The sequence below is a fragment of the Trichomycterus rosablanca genome, chromosome 21, assembly GCF_030014385.1.
Source record: "Trichomycterus rosablanca isolate fTriRos1 chromosome 21, fTriRos1.hap1, whole genome shotgun sequence".
In the NCBI taxonomy this organism is placed as follows: Eukaryota; Metazoa; Chordata; class Actinopteri; order Siluriformes; family Trichomycteridae; genus Trichomycterus; species Trichomycterus rosablanca.
In genome coordinates, this window is record NC_086008.1 from 12,572,532 (window position 1) to 12,591,636 (window position 19,105).

General features: G+C 37.2%; 1 protein-coding gene across 1 annotated transcript in view; it reads left to right on the plus strand.

The window, feature by feature from the left end:
- edil3a (EGF-like repeats and discoidin I-like domains 3a) overlaps positions 1-19,105 on the plus strand; it is a 287,021-nt gene that overhangs the window by 94,653 nt on the left and 173,263 nt on the right. The window lies entirely within an intron of this gene.

Here is a 19,105-nt window from a genome sequence, read left to right on the forward strand (position 1 = left end):
ATAGATAGATAGATAGATAGATAGATAGATAGATAGATAGATAGATAGATAGATCAAAAAGTCAGGTGTTACAGCAGCTCAAGGTATGTTAAAGTAAAAAGTATTAAGTATTAAGGTAAATAAATAGAATAAAAATATGTAATATTTTCAGTTCATCAATGTTTAAGTGTCTACGAGCAACATCACCTTAACTGTAATTTTAAAGATACCAATTAAAACTTAAGATATACAGTCAAGCCGGAAAGTCTGTACACCCCTTTCACCTTCTCCACGCACCAGGCACCGCTCATCACCTTGCTAATGCCATCCCTACAGTGAAGCATGGCGGTGGCAGCATCATAAAGTGTTTTTCAGCTGCGGGACCGGGGGCGACTAGTCCTGATAGAGGAATAGATGAATGCAGCTAAGTACCCCGAGATCCTTGAAGAAAATCTGCTCCAAGAAAACCTCAGACTAGGGTGAAGGTTTACCTTCCAACATGACAACGACCCGAAGCACACAGCCAAGAGAGCCAAGGAGTGGCTTTGGAGAAAGTCTGTAAAAGTCCTTGAGTGGCCCAGCCAGATCCCAGACCTGAATCCAATCGAACATCTGTGGAAGGAGCTGAAAATAGCTGTGTACCGACGCTCCCCATCTAACCTGACGGAGCTTGCAAGGATATGCCAAGAGGAATGGGCAAAAATGTCTAGAAACAAGTGTGCCAAGCTCGTAGCTTCTTTCCCAAGACGCCTTGAAGCTGTGATTGCTGCCAAAGGTGCATCAACCAAGTATTAGGCTAAGGGTGTGTACAGATGTGTAACCTCTAAATAAACGATTTTTGTCAGTAAAATAAAATCGCATATTTTCTATAATTCTATAATAATTTTTTATAATAAAACATGGAGAATGAAAAAGGTGTGCAGACTTTCCGGCTTGACTGTATATATAAATCAATGCATGCAGGCCACTCTAGCACCTGCACAGAATGAATGCAGTGACAAACAGTATCAATTACAAAAGGATGTTGGTTTTTATGTAACGCCACTCAAGAGATTAAGGATCATGTGACTCGTTGAGAAATGTTGACTTAAACTAGTGAATTGTTTGCACATTATTTGACAAGGTGGTGAGACTTGACCCAATATAGCTCATAATGGCAGTGGTAGCTCAGTGGTTAAGGTACTCGACTAGTAATCAGAAGGTTTACATTGACATTTTCGGCATTTAGGAGACACTTTTATCCCAAGTGACTTACAATACTGTGACAGTATATTATCTAAGCAATAGAGACAGGGTTAAGGGCCTTGCTCAGGGGCCCAACAGTGACAACCTGGCAGTGGTGGGGCTTGAACCAGCGACCTTTTCATTACTGGTCCAGTGCCTTAACCGCTAGGGTACAACTGGGTTTAAGCTCCACCACTGCCAAATTTCCACTGTTGGGCCCCTGTGTAAAGCCCTTTACCCTAGAAATTTTGGATTAAATTCACTTTGGATAAAAGTGTTTGCTGAATGCCACAAATGTAAATGTCATAACGGACTAGGCCTTTTCTGAATGTACTGTTTTTTTCCCATACCCAAGCATGATTGCCTCACGTGCTTAAGATTTCTGCACTCCCCATTTTAAATAGGAACCATCCTAAACATTTTTGAAACTGCATCAAAAGGACTACGCCTTTTCTATTTATTTATTTTTATTTATTTAATTCATTCATCAATTATGATTATTATTATTATTATTGTTATTATTTTATTTATTCATTCATTCATTCATTCATTCAATCATTATTATTATTTATTTCATTCATTCATTCATTCATTTTTTATTATTATTATTATTATTATTATTATTATTTATTTATTATTATTTTATTTTCATGCCCATGTGTTCCTGCCTCACTTGCTTAAGGTGAACATTTTGCAACATTCCCTATTTAAATAGAAGCCAGTTAACATTTTTTGAACTGCATCATGTCTAATCATGAAGTTGTAGGTTCTATTATTAAATAACTTGTCTTTAATTTGTTTTTTTTTAATTATTTAATACAGTCTAATTTGTAAATAACTTGTCTTTAATCCATTTTATTTATTACAGCCTAATTTGTATTTACAGCTCACTTAAATTGGTTTATTAGCATATAACATCTCTTGCTTTTCTCTGGAGAAAGATAAAGTGAACTTTAACGAGTTCTTCTTGCTCAGAGTAGAGTATGTACTTTTAAAAGCTTTAAAAACCTAAACTTAATACAATTTAGACGGGGGACTGTTTTCTTAAAATTGGCAAGCTTTTAAACCAAAAATACTTATTATGGTAGATGTTGGTTACTTCTGCCAAATAAAAAAAAATATTCTGGTTTCTTCTGCCAAGTATTACATATTTTGGAGTTGGTTTAAAAGGGTTTAGTTATTCTCTTTCTATCTATTGATTTATTTAGTACATGTTTTGTTAATGGCTAATATGCATCTTTGAAGATGGTCCCTTATGGTCCGGAACATGAAACTATGGAAACATGAAACTATATGTGTTTAAAAATAAATATACCCACAGGGAAGGTAACTGTAGAGCTGCTGCTCTAATTTCTACTTTAAAGGACAAATCGTGCCTACATACAGTATATGAAAATCCCTCATGATTGAGTTCAGGTGTTCCAGCTACACCCATCGCTAACTAGCATAAAATCAATTAAATAAAACGAATGATATGCTTTCAGCTTAGCAACAACAGTTTGCAAAAGTCCATTCCATGTTCCAGCAGGTCTGCACCCCTAATGAAAAATGCAAGATCCATAAAGACACCTTTGGGATACTTGACTTTTGAAACGTGACTGAAGTCCAGGCCTTTTTATCTATCATCAGTGCCTGATCATTAAATTGGCACGAATACCCACAGATACATAACAAAATCACATGGGAAAAACTTGTTTTTTAAACAGAATATCCAGTGTCCACATACTTTTTGGCCATATAGTGCATAATTACACTCTATTCATAGTCTTGGGTGTGGGCGTTCACTGCTATTGTTACCAATTCTTGTAAGCTCAGTGTACTTAAAAAGTAATTCAAGATCACAACCACAAATCATTATATTTCTGTCATCTAAAAAGTGCTTATATGTTGCTTCTTTTTTGAGAATTAGGTGTCCTAATAATAAAAAAAAAAAAAAAAAAAAAAATATATATATATATATATATATATATATATATAATAATAATAATAAATATTATTATTATTTTTTAATAAATGATGAATTAATAATAAATGTATAAACATAAATAATACATCAAATTAATTAATAAATTAAATGAATACCCTCTAATTAAAATAATAATAATAATAATAATTATTATTATTATTATTATTATTTAGTAGTAGTAGTAGTAGTATTAGTATTAAAAAACAATAACATTAATAATAATAACAATAATAATAATAATAATAATAACTATTAAAAATAATTATTAGTTATTTTAATTGCCTTATTATATTAATTTAATTAATTAATTAATTTGATGTCTTTATGTTAATACATTTATTATTAATCATTTATGACAAATAATAATATTATTAGTAGTAGTAGTATTATTATTATGATTATTATTATTATTTTATTATGATTATTATTATTTTATTATGATTATTATTATAATACTAATACTATTATAATACTAATAATATATTAGTATTATTACTATTATTATTATTGTTGTTGTTTTGTTGTTGTTATTATTATTATTATTATTCGTTTGAATTAGTTTATTAATTTAATTAACAAATTAATTAATTAAATATATTATTTATGTTTATACATTTATTATTAATTTATTATTAATTAATTAATTAATTAATTTTATTATTATTATTATTAGTAGTAGTAGTATTGTTGTAATAATAATAATAATAATAATAATAATAATAATAATACCAAAGCTTCTCAAACTTCAACCAAGAACCTTTCTGTAACCTTTTCTAAAACCAAAAGACTTCTCAAGGTGAGCTTGAACTTTCTTTCAGTGCATTAATAGATGAATCTGCCACGACATATGCACAGGTCACTACTGTTTTACCTTTAAACACAAATTATGCTTTGTAAGTCACAGCCGGCTGCTGTTTGCTGTAGTCAAATGCCAGTGCATCACATCTGTGCTTTCATGGAAGAGTGGAGCCAAGGGGCTCGGTAAAGGTGGCCTTTAGTTTTTAAGTTACAGTCACTATGGATTGAAGTGAACAAAAATCAGTGAACTGATGGTAACAACATCTTAAAAGCCTGATACAGCAAACCTCCATTAAAGGGTCGGGACATAATCAGGCCATGCTGTGTAACCTCTTAGCTAGCAAATCTCGATTCCCGATTAACGCACCTCTTCGGAAAAATCGGCCAAAGTGCTGGGTGGCGTGCTGCTGCAAAGTGCGGAGTGCACAGAAATGCTTCACCCTGAATATAGCTGATTCATTAAAAATAGTGAAGACGGAGGTCAGAATGACAGAACAGAGGCAGTATAATTCCCACAAGAAGAATACCAGACTACAACAAAAGGGAAGACATATGTTGTTCACTTTTATCTAATAACAATAAAAGTCTGGGTCAATAAAGGAGCAGCGGTTCAGCTCTAAGTAGTCCAGCTCTCACTACAGAGCTATTGTTGTATGTGTTAGGACTTTATTGACTTGTTAGATTTTGGCAAATCAAGAACTGAATCATTAGTTGGTGGTCTAGAGGTTGAGGTACTAGACTATTAATCAGAAGGTTGACAGATCAAGCACCACCACCGCCAAGTTCCCACTGTTGAGCCCCTCAGCAAGGCTCAAACTATATTCAGTCATAATTGAAGTCGATTTGGATAAAAGCGTCTGCTAAATGCCGCAAATGTAAATGACTCCAGAGTGTTATTAATTACCACACCTTTTAAACCTTGAGCTACCACCCAACCACCACAGCCCCCTTTAAGCAGCTTGGGACGTGGAATTAAAGTACATTAATATCTCCAATTCACTTCACTTGCATGTCTTTGGACTGTGGGAGGAAACCCACACAGACACAGGAAGAACATGCAAACTCCACACAGAAAGGACCCGGACCGCTCCACCTGGGAATCGAACCCAGGACCTTCTTGCTGTAAGGCGACAGTGCCCACTGAGCATCGTGCCACCCTAAACAATATAATTTCAAATATAAATTTATAGAAAATTATATAATACCTACAGCCAAAGTTTGTTTGTTTGATTCTAAACAACATGTCAGCTACTATGGCTTTTATATCATGGCTGGATGATAGATTCCATCTTTAAAGAGTCAAACTGGGGTGTCGATTTGTTTCTTTATAGGGATACATCAAGAGACTTTGTAGAAATTAGGGTGTAGTTTGTGTGACTATGGGGGTATAAAGTTTAATTGCTTTTTTATATCATATATATGAAGTTTTTAAGAGGGGGGGCTGAGGGGGATATTGCCTTATATGTGTTTGAATTGTAGAGTTTTGTAGTGTTTGACAGAGGTTCTTGATCCACACAGAGGGCAAATGGGGGGTCTGGACTCCCCTTAGCAGTTAGATATGTAACAAGTAGCAAGTATCCATGCAAGTATCCATCCATCCATCCATCCATCCATCCATCCATCCATCCATCTATCTATCTACATACCCATCCATCCATCCATCCATCCATCCATCCATCCATCCATCCATCCATCCATCCATCCATCCATCCATCCATCCATCCATCCATCCATCCATCCATCCATCTATCTATCTATCTATCTACATACCCATCCATCCATCCATCCATCCATCCATCCATCTATCTATCTACATACCCATCCATCCATCCATCCATCCATCCATCCATCCATCCATCCATCCATCCATCCATCCATGATTTGCATACTTCATGATAATAATGCCTGATACACACTGATCCATGTTTTAATACTTTGTTAAACAACTTGAAGCATATTTAATAGCATTCTTTTTCCACATCTGGAAAGTTCTAAAGTGCAGACTAATAACTATATTTCTACTTTTTTAATAACGTCACAAGTCAACCGCATACCTATATGCATTCAGGCAGCATTCAGAGAGTGATTAAAGCTGTTCTAAAAGCAAAGGCTGTGTATAAGCTCCTTTATACAAATATACTAACTGAGGTTTCTAAAGCAGTGGGTTCCTACAGCAGTTCATCTGAAGAAGAACATGGACCAGAACTGTGGGCCTTCCTTTATACTGCTCTAGTCACATCACATTGGGTGTTGGACTTTGGAACCTCCATTCTGTGCTAACTGTTGTTTCTTATCTGCTTACAACATCTCTGTACTTTAGACTCCCAGTCACACCTCAAGCAACAACATGATGATTAAATGCACAAGCAACATAATACTAATTAGGTTATATTAAGCATAAAACCTCATTTTTCCATAACATCATGTACTGTAAGTGCTATTTGCCATTATTACAGTGGGATAAAAAGTGGTATATACGAAGTGAAGTCTATGAAGTAAGAAACTACTGGACCCTACTGTTTATAGATTTATTTAGTTCTTCATATCCGAAAGTGACCTTGACATTTGCTCTCTGCTGTAATTGCTGCACTCTAAGCTCCATTCATTTTGATTTGAGTTTGAGCTGACCTCTCACTCTGAAGCTCCTGCCCGTCACGCTGTTGCTTTCTGAGCTGTACCGAAGCCGACTGAGCCCTCTCTAGCCCTCCGAACACCACCGCGGAGGTCGCTCAAGGTTACACTAATTACTACACTGCCTTTCTCTAAGTCACAGTCGTGACCATTTTGCAGGCTATTTGTTGTCTGGGCTATTCTGTGGTGACAGAGTCATGCGTTTAATACAACCTTTAAATGATAGCTTTACTTTAGCAGAGATCATGCAGGTTGATTTGGTATATAGTTACATGAAAAGGTTTGGGCACTGGAGGCTAAATTACATTATTTGTTCACTTTTAAAAAGAAGTAAACACACAGATTGCACTACATGAACTGCATGAAAAATTTAACTATCTAATGTAGTGTTCTAATCTGGCACCACAGAATACTCGGTTTTTAAGCGCGAACCGTGGCGTCATCTGTGGGCGTGTCAAAGTGTAGAGGTTTGGACGCTTTTACATGAGACAATATAACATTATAAAGAATTTAAACCACTTTTATCTTTTAAAGTTCACCTGATTAAATTTTGAGCCAGTTTGCCGCTAATATTCGCTGATATTTTCAAAGACATGAACTGTGTGATATGACGTAGTAAAAGTGACCCGGACAGTACGAACAACGCTTAACATGAAAAATAAAGCGTAACGTGGCTTGTTGTACTAAAACAATGAGCGATGAATTTAGGCAGTACAGAGCACTTATAACCTGTAATAACAGAGAGAGGTTTAGAGTTTCTGTGTAGTACTATTAGTATGTTACGCTTTTTTTAGGTGAAGCTTTTTGCGGATTCAGAACCCCGATCTGCATAAACACCACACCTGAAGTAAATCCAGCTAAACACAGGTACATGTGGAGCTTTTAGACTGGATTTGATGGTTATTTCACACAAATGGATGTTTGTGTCGTGGAACTTTAGTGATGTTTTATCACTCAAGCTGAGCGCTGAGCAAATCGTTTCTTACGTCAATTAACTAAAGAAAACAACAACTGTGACAAACACGTCAACATCTTCTTATCACCAATAGCTGATCGATGCTTTTTGCATAAAAACAAACATCTGTAACAACAACACAAATGCTCGCACATAATCTACACGCTCCGCCATCATGTTACTACTCTTTACTTTCTTTATGTAACGCCCACCGTTGATGACGCAGGCTTGGTTCCCAAAAACTGGTGGAAACGCAGGTCGGTTCTCTACTAAACACCAAGGTTAGAAGAAACCTGAACAGAAGCATTGTTCTTTTGGTGGAAAAGCGCTAACACTCACACATCCATAGCTGCTGAAGACAGCAAACCAAACTGTCTTGAACCCAAGCTGCTATTAAATGCACACATCACTTTACATTCTGTACATAAATGTATACTATTTGCGCAATAATAATAATAATAATAATAATAATTATTATTATTATTACTATTATCTGTCTCTACTGTAATAATAAAGTAATATAATAATAATAATAATAACAATAATAATAATAATAACAATAATAACAATAATAATAATAAATTATTATTTGTCTCTACTGTGATAAGATACCGATTACACTGTTCTGTTTGAACTATTTAACCGTGTATATATCCATATTATTTTTGCCATGCAAATACTCATATTACTTATAAGTTTAGCTTATTTTGTGCTGCACCAAGTTTTTGTACTTTTTTATATAGTTTAATATATTTTTTTATATTATTATTATTATTATCATTATTATCTGTCTCTACTGTGATAAGATACCGGTTACACTGTTTTTTTTATTATTATTTTATCATGTAAATACTCATATTTCTTATAAGTTTAGCTTATTTTTTTTATATACTTTTTTATATATTTTAATATTTTTTTATTATTATTATTATTTTTAATATGGTCTCACTGAAAAGCTACCAAACAAAGTTTAGTTGAACAACTACAATGACGATAAGTCTATGTCTTATTTGATAGGCAGGAACTATTTGTAACAATTAACATCATAACATCATATGTTAGTGGTGGATCTACAGTATTATTCTTTGGGATTGTGTGGCAGCCAGTGACACAGTGCAAATGCTATATGTATGTACGTACATATGTATAAATTTTAATAAATATTAGCAAACAAATATAAGCAAAAAAACACAACAGAACTGTTTAAATTTTAAAGAGTTTTAGCTTTTTTTAATGCATTACATATAAATAAAAATATTATTCACAAAATAGAAATACAGTTAACTAAACGTTTGGCATATTACTGTGCATTCGGCTACATGGTGAGTTGAATATATTCTCAGGAACATTATATACATTATTTATGCCTACACAGTAATAATCTGAATCTCTGACAGTATTGAAATTATGGTTGCACGTTTGTAACTGACCCTTTCAGAGAGACTCTCAAACTCTCATGGGATCTGTCAAGAATTTTCCATTTCAGCTAAGAGCACTGCTACAATCTCATCGGCATAAACATGATGATTTGAGTCCAATTTCCCACCAGCACAACAGTATAATGATGTCTGAAAGAGTTCTCGCTCTCACATATAATCATGTGTTTTTTCTACTATGACAGTGTTGAAAAGGCAAACCCTAGGCAAATAAACACTGCCATGCCTCTGATAGTGAAACCCATGGTATTACCTGAATTTCTGCAAGCATTACTGATTAAACGTGCTCTGATCTTGATGTAAAATTACATGAATTCATCATTTACAGTCCAAGAACCTCTAAGCTAACTAGCTCTAAGTGAAGTAAGTGAAGTGTTTGAATTAAAGAGGTCATTAATAAATGGTTGCCTCTGCACTTTTCATTGAGAGGACATTAAAAGAAGAGTTGTTACTTGCATAAAGCTGGAAAAGCTACAAGAGCGTTTTTAAAGCCCTGAGTTCCAAAATAAGATAAAAATAAAGGCAATACGGTGGTTTTATTTATTGCTCTCTTTAAGAGTGGGAATCCAGCTAAGATCACACCAATTTCACAATGTGCAATGCTAAAGGATTTTAAATAAAAAAAGAAAAATAGCAAATTGCAATAGACTACTCACTAAATGTCTTATGTTTATTCCCTAATGGGGTTATGGGGTTTTGCTGCATTTAGCAGATGCTTCTATCCAAAGCAACCTATAGTTATGATTGAACAGTTTGAGCACTTGAGGGTTGAGCCTTGCTCAGAAGCACAACAGTGGCAACTTGGAACTGGTGGGGATTGAACCGGTAACCTTCTGCTTATTAGCCCAGTACTTTAACCACTAAGCTACCACTGCCCAAAACATTTAGTTTATATACACTGATCAGCCATAACATTAAAACCACCTCCTTGTTTCTACACTCAATGTCCATTTTATCAGCTCCACTTAACATATAGAATCACTTTGTAGTTCTACAATTACTGACTGTAGTCCATCGGTTTAGCCCCCTTTCATGCTGTTCTTCAATGGTCAGGACCCCCACAGGACCACCACAGAGCAGGTATTATTTAGGTGGTGGATCATTCTCAGCACTGCAGTGACAATGACATGGTGGTGGTGTGTTAGTGTGTGTTGTGCTGGTATGAGTGGATAAGACACAGCAGCGCTGCTGGAATTTTTAAACACTGTGTCCACTCACTGTCCACTCTATTAAACACTCCTACCTAGCTGGTCCACCTTGTAGATGTAAAGTCAGAGACGATCGCTCATCTATTGCTGCTGTTTGAGTTGGTCATCTTCTAGACCTTCATCAGTGGTCACAGGACACTGCCAACGGGGCGCTGGTGGCTGGATATTTTTGGTTGGTGGACTATTCTCAGTCAAGCAGTGACAGTGAGGTGTTTAAAAACTCCAGCAGCGCTGCTGTGTCTGATCCACTCATACCAGCAAAACACACCACCATCATGTCAGTGTCACTGCAGTGCTGAGAATGATCCACCACACAAATAATACCTACTCTGTAGTGGTCCTGTGGGGGTCCTGACCATTAAAGAACAGCATAAAAGGGGGCTAACAAAGCATGCAGAGAAACAGATGGACTACAGTCAGTAATTGTAGAACAACAAAGTGTTTCTATATGGTAAAATGGACAGTGAGTGTAGAAACAAGGAGTGTGTGTGTTTCCCTTTGATAAATCAGCATCCTATCCATAATGTATTCCTCCACTTGTAATATTGGATTCTGGGCTCTGGAACTACACTGATCAGAATGAAATGCTACACCGAACGTGGGTAGCAGAGTGGCACAGAGTGGGTGCTGCATAGCAACACAGTCCCTGAGATACTGTGTTTGAACTTTGCCTCTGATTATTGTTTTTGAAGTTTTCCATGCTCTACATATGCAGATTTCATTCAGAGTTCTCTGAGTACTTACTTTATACCAATTACAGAGGGACCTCGGGGGGAGCACTGGTCTGTAAAATGAGATTGTCCGAAACAGGAGGTGCGAAAGGTTCCTTCCTTGGACCGCTTTTGATAGATACTGACCACTGCAGACCAGGAACACCCCACAAGAGCTGAAGTTTTGGAGATGCTCTGACCCAGTCGTCTAGCCATGACAATTTGTCCCTTGTCAAACTCACTCAAATCCTTAAGCTCGCCCATTTTTCCTGCTTCTAACACATCAACTTTGAGGATAAAATGTTCACTTGCTGCCTGATCCCACCTACTAACAGGGGCCGTGATGAAGAGATAATCAGTGTTCACCTAATGTTATGCCCGATCGGTGTAAATATGTAATGTAAATGTATCTTCTCTACACTAAATTTTACAGCATAAACCTTTAGTTTTTCTTTAGACCTACGTTTATCACTCACTGTCTGTTTCTTCACACTATATTCCTCACATATGCAAGCCACAGAAACACCGCTTTCCACATTCTTAATAAGTTCTAACTTTTCAGCAATACCTAGATGCACCTTCTTTCGCTTACCACTCTTCATGTCTTTCAAAGCCATAACTAAGCACTAAAACTTGCATAAAAAAAAAAATAAAAGGCAAGAACAAAGTGAGCCTCCTGGCTAAACAAAATCAATCACTTATGTAAACAGAGAGACGTGCCGACTAGTGGACAATTACTGAACTACTGGTGTTGGTATGTTTTTTGTGGGAATTTGTAAACAATCAGACAAGACATTCAGTTTTCCAGATTTTGTCCGTTAAATCCAAAATCTGTTAAATGGAGGTCTGTTTAATTGAGGTTCCTCTGTACAATAACTTACATAAAGTTGTTTTGTTTGGCAGCCAAAGGTTTGTGAACACCCCTCTGATTAGGTTCAAGTGTTTAAGCTACATTTTAGCTACAAATAATAATAATAATAATAATGATAATAATAATAATAATAATGATAAAGATAATAATAATAAAAATAATAATAATGATAATAATACTGATAACGATGATAATAATGATAATTAAGATAACAATAATAATAATAATAATGATAATAATAAAAATAATAATGATAATAATACTGATAACGATGATAATGATAATTAAGATAATAATAATAATAATAATAATAACACTGATAATGATAATAATGATAATAATAATACAAAATAATAATGATAATAATAATACTGATAATGATAATTATTCTTATTATATTATTAATAATAATAATATAACAATAATGATAATAATAATAATTAATAATAATAAAATAATTAATGATAATAATAATAATAATAATAAAATAATTATTAATAATAATAATAATAATAAAATAATAATAATAATAATGATAATAATAATAATAATAATAATAATAATAATAATAATAATAATAATAATAATAATAATAATAATAATAATAATTATTATTATTATTATTATTATTATTATTATTATTATTATTATTATTATTATTATTATTAATTATTATAAATGTGTCCCTGTGCACAATGTTAAGTTCTGTGTAGTTTGGTGTGATGGACCTCCAGTGGCTGACCTTAACCCCTATTAAACAATGGGCACACATTCCTAAACATTAAACCCCTTCCCAGAAGAGAGAAAAGGCTGTTATGGCCACAAAGGCATGAGTATGGTTTTGACATATGATGCCCGTATGGAGGCTCATGGCCAGATGTCTACATACATTTGGCCATAAAGTGTACATTTACACTTATATCCAAAGCGACTCATAGTACTAGTACTGTGACAGTATGTTGTCTAAACAATTTGCTCAAGTGGCAACCTGGCAGTGGTGGAGCTTGAACCTGTGACCGTTCGATTACTAGTCCAGTACCTTACCCCGCTAGGCTGCAACTGCCCTGTACAAGTGAGTAAGTATTTGTTGTTGAGAGGGAAAGGAATCCTGTCCAGGATATAATATATTCCTCCTCGGGTCCAGTGTGGTGTGGGATCATTACAACCCTGACCAAGATGAATCTGCTAGTGGAGATGAATGAATAATAAATGATGAAGCGATGAAATGATGGTTTGCCTTGAGAATGCTAAGGAATCATGAAGGAACTCTGTGTCCTGCCTTGCCATCAGTGGCTTTACATTATATTTAGGTTATATTTTAGGTGCCCTGGTATCCCGTCCTAATGACATTTTGGCTGATTGGTCTAAGCAGGCCCATTAGCAAAGCTATGAAAGCCCTAATGGGAATTTAAAGGTAGATGGGAAGCGGACGTGCGGATAAGAGCCTCCGTTCTGTGATTGATTGCTAAGGAAAACAGAGGACACTCGTTCACGTTCAGCCCCTGTGCAGGTTTTGCCACATCGCATACCCGCCTGGCTAAGATTGATCAGACTCTTTTTGTGATTTGTCAGGGGAAACTGTGACGCTTGGGCTGGATGCCATCAATCACGTCTCGACCGCAAACACACAACCGTTCAACGACGCCTGGCACTCTTGTTGATCTTTTCCTTTCGCTACAACAGTCCATCCACAGAGCGGGAAGACAAACTCGGTTTCAACAGCCAGCCGTGATACCCGGCGATGTCTCGGGTGGCACCCTGACTTACTTTGCACCGTTTTTTCCTCGTCCTTCCGGGCTCAGATCAGCAAGGACAGACATTCGTCATTAGAAAGCCTGTCAAAGTGCCTTCGTGGAGTTATAGATAGTCATGTCAGAATTCCGAAACCATCTTCTCCAGGGTGCTGGGGCGCTCTAATGGAGTGCTGCCAACGTTATTATACATGTTCTGTCCTTCTAATTAACCTCAGATCTCGTTAGGGCTGACTGAACACGCTGACGGACCTTTCTGATGAGGGTGTCAGCGGCAGTTTTTGAAATGATCCCAAGGACATTGCAAAGGCTTTGTGATAGATCAGCAAAGGACACCCATGACCTGCCTTTGAACTGGCAAAATACACAAAAGAGCATCTATCGTGCATAGATTGACTTGTCATTGGCTGGCATGGGCTAAGCAAACATCAGCAGGAGCACTACATGCTGTTGTGGGCATACGGGGAAACTAAAAAGGGTAAAAACAACAAAAGACGACGCAGAGGAAGTTATTTCAGTATCAAATTTCTATTTATTTTATTGATGAATCCACCGTAATTAAGGTTGCCAGGTTCATTTTTGCATTTCCCCCCTTGTCCTCCAAATTCCCTGGTGTAACTGACTTTACTAAAGTGGGGGTGTACTGCTGCACACCCCCACCTTATATGAGGAGAGTCACAGACCATCACATGCCCCCTACGACCGCTTCTTTTCACCTGCCAGAGACATTTACATTTTCGCTTTTTATCCAAAACGACTTACAGTACTGTGACAGTATACTGTCTAAGCAATTGAGGGTTAAGGGCCTTGCCCAAGGGCCCAACAGTGACAACCTGGCAGTGGTGGGACTTGAACCAGCGACGTTTTAATTACTAGTTCAGTACCTTAACCACTAGGCTACAGCTGCCTCACAAAGACCACTACTGCTTACGGAGAGTCACGCACTACTATCCGTGAATCAACCATCCCTTAACCATGCGGCTTAATCACTGATTTAGATGAAAAAAGCCAGGCTCCCATAAAACCTTTTCATCACAAAGGTGTTTAAACCATCTAGTGTTAGACTTCATAGACAGTTGAAGCATATTAGCCATGCATTGTATCAGACATGGGGACTCGAGCACACACAGCGACTTCAGACTCGACTCGAACTCTTTCAAATGACTCTGACCCGAAAAAATGACTTGTAGACAACAAAAGTTAGCAACATTAGTTACGTGTGACAATTTTACACACACACACACACACACACACACACACACACACACACACACACACACACACATACGTATATATATATATATATATATATATATGTGTGATCTGACATCATAATCTAGGGTAAGCAGTGGTTATGATTTTTTTTGCTGTGTTTTGGATTTTGGCCGCTGTGCCGTGATTTATTGCGCGCTTTTGTTTCGCAATGAAAACAAAACGTATCAGTTTAAGTTTTTAACTGGTACCTTCATGTTATGGAAATTACTTTCATTTTCACGGTGAGTAGGAAAGTAAAGGCAGTAAAGTAAAACAGCAAAATACAGCCGCTAATCTGTTGTTGTTTTTTATCTGAACTTACATATTATTTGTTTATTTCTATGCTACATTTTCAATATATGTTTTGTGTAGATTATATTGACTCGTGACTTGACTTGGACTCTAGCCTAAAGATTCGTGACTTGTCTCGGACTCATATTTTTTGACTTGTGAACATCTCTGCATTGTATTCAGCCACTGTTGTAAGTCACTTAATAAAGAGAGAGAGCTAAACTCCGCGAATGTAAATGTAATGGCATTTTATTGAGTTGATATGCCTGTTAGCAATGGCTATGAAACTCAACGAACCTGAACTCAATTATCAGCAGGTACCTCATACTTTCCTCCATATCGTGTAGCTGGAGTAGACATAAAAGATAGGCAGGAAATTGCTCGACACCGGTCCATACCGCGCCGTATTCCACTGTTGTGCTATCCGGACTTTAAGAGATTAAAGTTAACAGTCGGGAAATTGCTCTGACATCGGTCCATCACGGTTTCACCACAATAAAGACAGCAATCAGTGTCTGAGTGAGACGAACTGGGAAGCAAGATAGGCTTCATTATTTGTACCGGGCAGAAAGGTCAGTGTGCACAGAAGTAATGAAATGATATAGAGGGAGACTGGGTACAGTCTCAGCTAAGGTCGCTTCCTTTTGCTTTCTGAAAAGCAGGACTGCTGAACCGCTGACCGGAAGACAAGATGATGTCTATTTATTTTATGGTTGAGCCTTTTATCTCATTCTGTTTGCAAAGTACAAAATAAATAAATAAATACATAAATAAAATTATTTAAAATAATTTAAAAATAAATAAAATTAAATAATTTTAAAATAAATAAAATAAAATCATTTTAAAATAAATAAAATTACATTATTTAAAAAAAAATAATAATAAAATCATTTTAAAATAAATAAAATTAAATAATTGTGTGCTACATAGCCACATGGGTTCTGGGAACCTAGATTCAATCCTTTCCGCAGATTTTTTATCTATTGCAGGTTCACTCCGAGTTCACTCTAAGTGGGCTTCTTCCAGGAACAATGGTGTCCTTTTATCTACCAAAAAGTAGTGTAAGCTGCAATGGTTTAGATTTTGTAGACAATTTTATACGCCTGTTAGAAATAGGTGTGGTTGAAAGACCATTTCACTTTAGCAGTTATTTTCTCCAAAACCACAAAATTACTGCTACTAACGGATGGATGGATGGATGGACGGACGGACGGACGGACGGACAGACAGACAAATGGTGGTGGGTGGGTAGGTGGGTGGGTAGACGGGTGGGTAGATGGGTAGGTGGGTGTTTGGATGGATGGATGGATGGATGGATGGATGGATGGATGGGTGGATGGATGGATGGATGGATGGATGGATGGATGGACAGACAGACAGATAGCCCTGTACCCTTGTCTTTTACTGACTGTTCAGACCAGACCAGTGGGGTTTGGGTAACCACATCCCATAATGTCTAGATTTGGCAACCTTATGGCAACTCAGTGAATACCAGTGTATGTGCAAGCAGGAGTATTTTAACACACATGCTGAATTCTAAATGACTTTCTTTTTACTACCTGTGCTTTCAACATGTGAAATATGTCCTGTGTAGTATACTTCATGCATTTCTTGAATTGCTGTGTGTGTGTCCAAGTAGGGTATATTTGCCATACACATGCTCCCTCCAACACTAGCACAATCCACCGACCCGTTCTTATTCTTATGATTTGCACATGAGGTCAGTCTTGCACATGGAGAGTTACGCACTGATCTCCACGTTCCTTCACCTCTGCACAGGCGCCTCAGGCTACTAACCAGGGTCCTTACACAGCGTCAAAGACCCCAATACCTTTTTTTGTTTAGTCCAATCTTTTTCCACACAGCAGACTAGTTGTGCCTGCAAGTCAGTTGTGCCTGCTAGGGGGGCGCCCAGCTGACCGGTAGCGGTGCTGAGATTCAAACTCAAGGAGTTCAGATTCCCAGCACTGTTGTGCTAGCAGAACATCCTGATAAAAACAGTCAGCACCAATCTTTCATTTCATCACCGCAATACAGTGATTCAAAGCCCATCCCAAAACACACTGGGCACAAGGCCACTGACTTACTCACGCACTTACGCACTCACACCTAAGAGGTCAAACAAAACCCAGTTTACTTGGTGGCATGTTTTGGGATGCCTAGTGCTTAGAGGAAACCCAGTTGAAAATAAAACCAAGGAAGTTAAAGCTGTACAGCACCAACACTACCTGCTCCAATGTCATTTTTTACATCACTGAACATCAACTGTACCTTCACAGCTTTACAGCTGGACATGTTTAATCCAGCAATGCCTGACCTGGCAGGCTTCACCAGCCTACAATCCAGACCAGGACGTCTCATGTTTAAAACATGCGTGTGATATTGATGGGCTGTAATCTATGAGCTTTGGGAGGTCTTTATGATTTACATCAAGCTGCAATGCAGGTGCATCGGTCACTGCTGACAGTATAGAATGAGCGGCTACTGTGGTATTGCTTTTTTGTCCTCTGGAAAGGGAATGTTGTGTGTTCGTAGTCCTCCAGGCCTTGTTTCATGTTGTAGTTATACCATGACAACAGAATTCCTATTCAGAGCATTCATGAGAATGTACCCAGGGTTGCCAGATTTCAATTAATGGGATGGTTCACTCATTTTTTTTCCAAACCCAACAAATCCAGACCAGAATGGGTCAGCAAGCCAAAAACCAGACATCTGATGAATTGTCAGCAGGGCAGCGAACATAAATAAAGCCTTTTACTATCACTCTGTTAGATGAAAAAAAAAAAGTGAAGAAAAAGGGCAACAGATGTAACAGCATTGTATGGCCAAATGTATGTGGACACCAGACCATGGGCTTGTTGGACATCCCATTTCAAAACAATTATTATGGCAATTATTATAAAGTTGATTGGCCCTTTTGCAACTATAACAGACACCTATCTTCTGGGCAGGTCTCTTTAGATTTTGCAGTCGATTTTATACACACGGTAGCAATAGGTGTAGCTGAAAGACTTAAAGCTAATATTTAATGGGTGTCCTAATTATTACTGTATATGTATATCTATTTATTTATTTATTATTTATCTACTTATCAATGTACAATGATCAGCCATAACATTAAAACCACCTCCTTGTTTCTACACTCACTGTACATTTTATCAGCTCCACTTACCATATAGAAGCACTTTGTAGCTCTACAATTACTGACTGTAGTTCATCTCCCAGACTCTCCCAGGACCACCACAGAGCAGGTATAATTTGGATGGGGGGGGTCATTCTCAGCACTGCAGTGACACTGACATGGTGGCGGTGTGTTAGTGTGTGCTGCTGGAGTTTTTAAACACCTCACTGTCACTGCTGGACTGGGAATAGGAAGATGGTCTGAAGGTCTAGAAGATGACCAACTCAAACAGCAGCAATAGATGAGCGATCGTCTCTGACTTTACATCTACAAGGTGGACCAACTAGGTAGGAGTGTCTAATAGAGTGTGGACATTGTATTTAAAAACTCCAGCAGCGCTGCTGTGTCTGATCCACTCATACCAGCACAACACACACTAACACACCACCACCATGTCAGTGTCACTGCAGTGCTGAAAATGATCCACCACCCAAATAATACCTGCTCTGCGGTGGTCCTTCAGTCAGTAATTGTACAACTTCAAAGTGCTTCCAATATGGTGAGTGGCGCTGAAAAAATGGACAGTGAGTGTAGAAACAAGGAGGTGGTTTTAATGTTATGTCCGATCCATGGAGGCCCCACCTCACAACTTACAGGAGTTAAAGGATCTGCTGCTAACATCTTGGTTCCAGATACCACAGCACACCTTCAGGGGTCTAGTGGAGTCCATTCCTTGATGGGTCAGGGCTGTTTTGGGCAAAAATTCATGCAAAAAGGGTCAGGCAGTGCAGAGATAGGACAACCTGTTAGACAAACAATCATCTCTGTAGCACTCCATAATAGAGAGTGGCTAGACGGAAGCCGTTGTCGATTAAAAGGCATGTGACAGTTTGCCTGGAGTTTGCTAAAC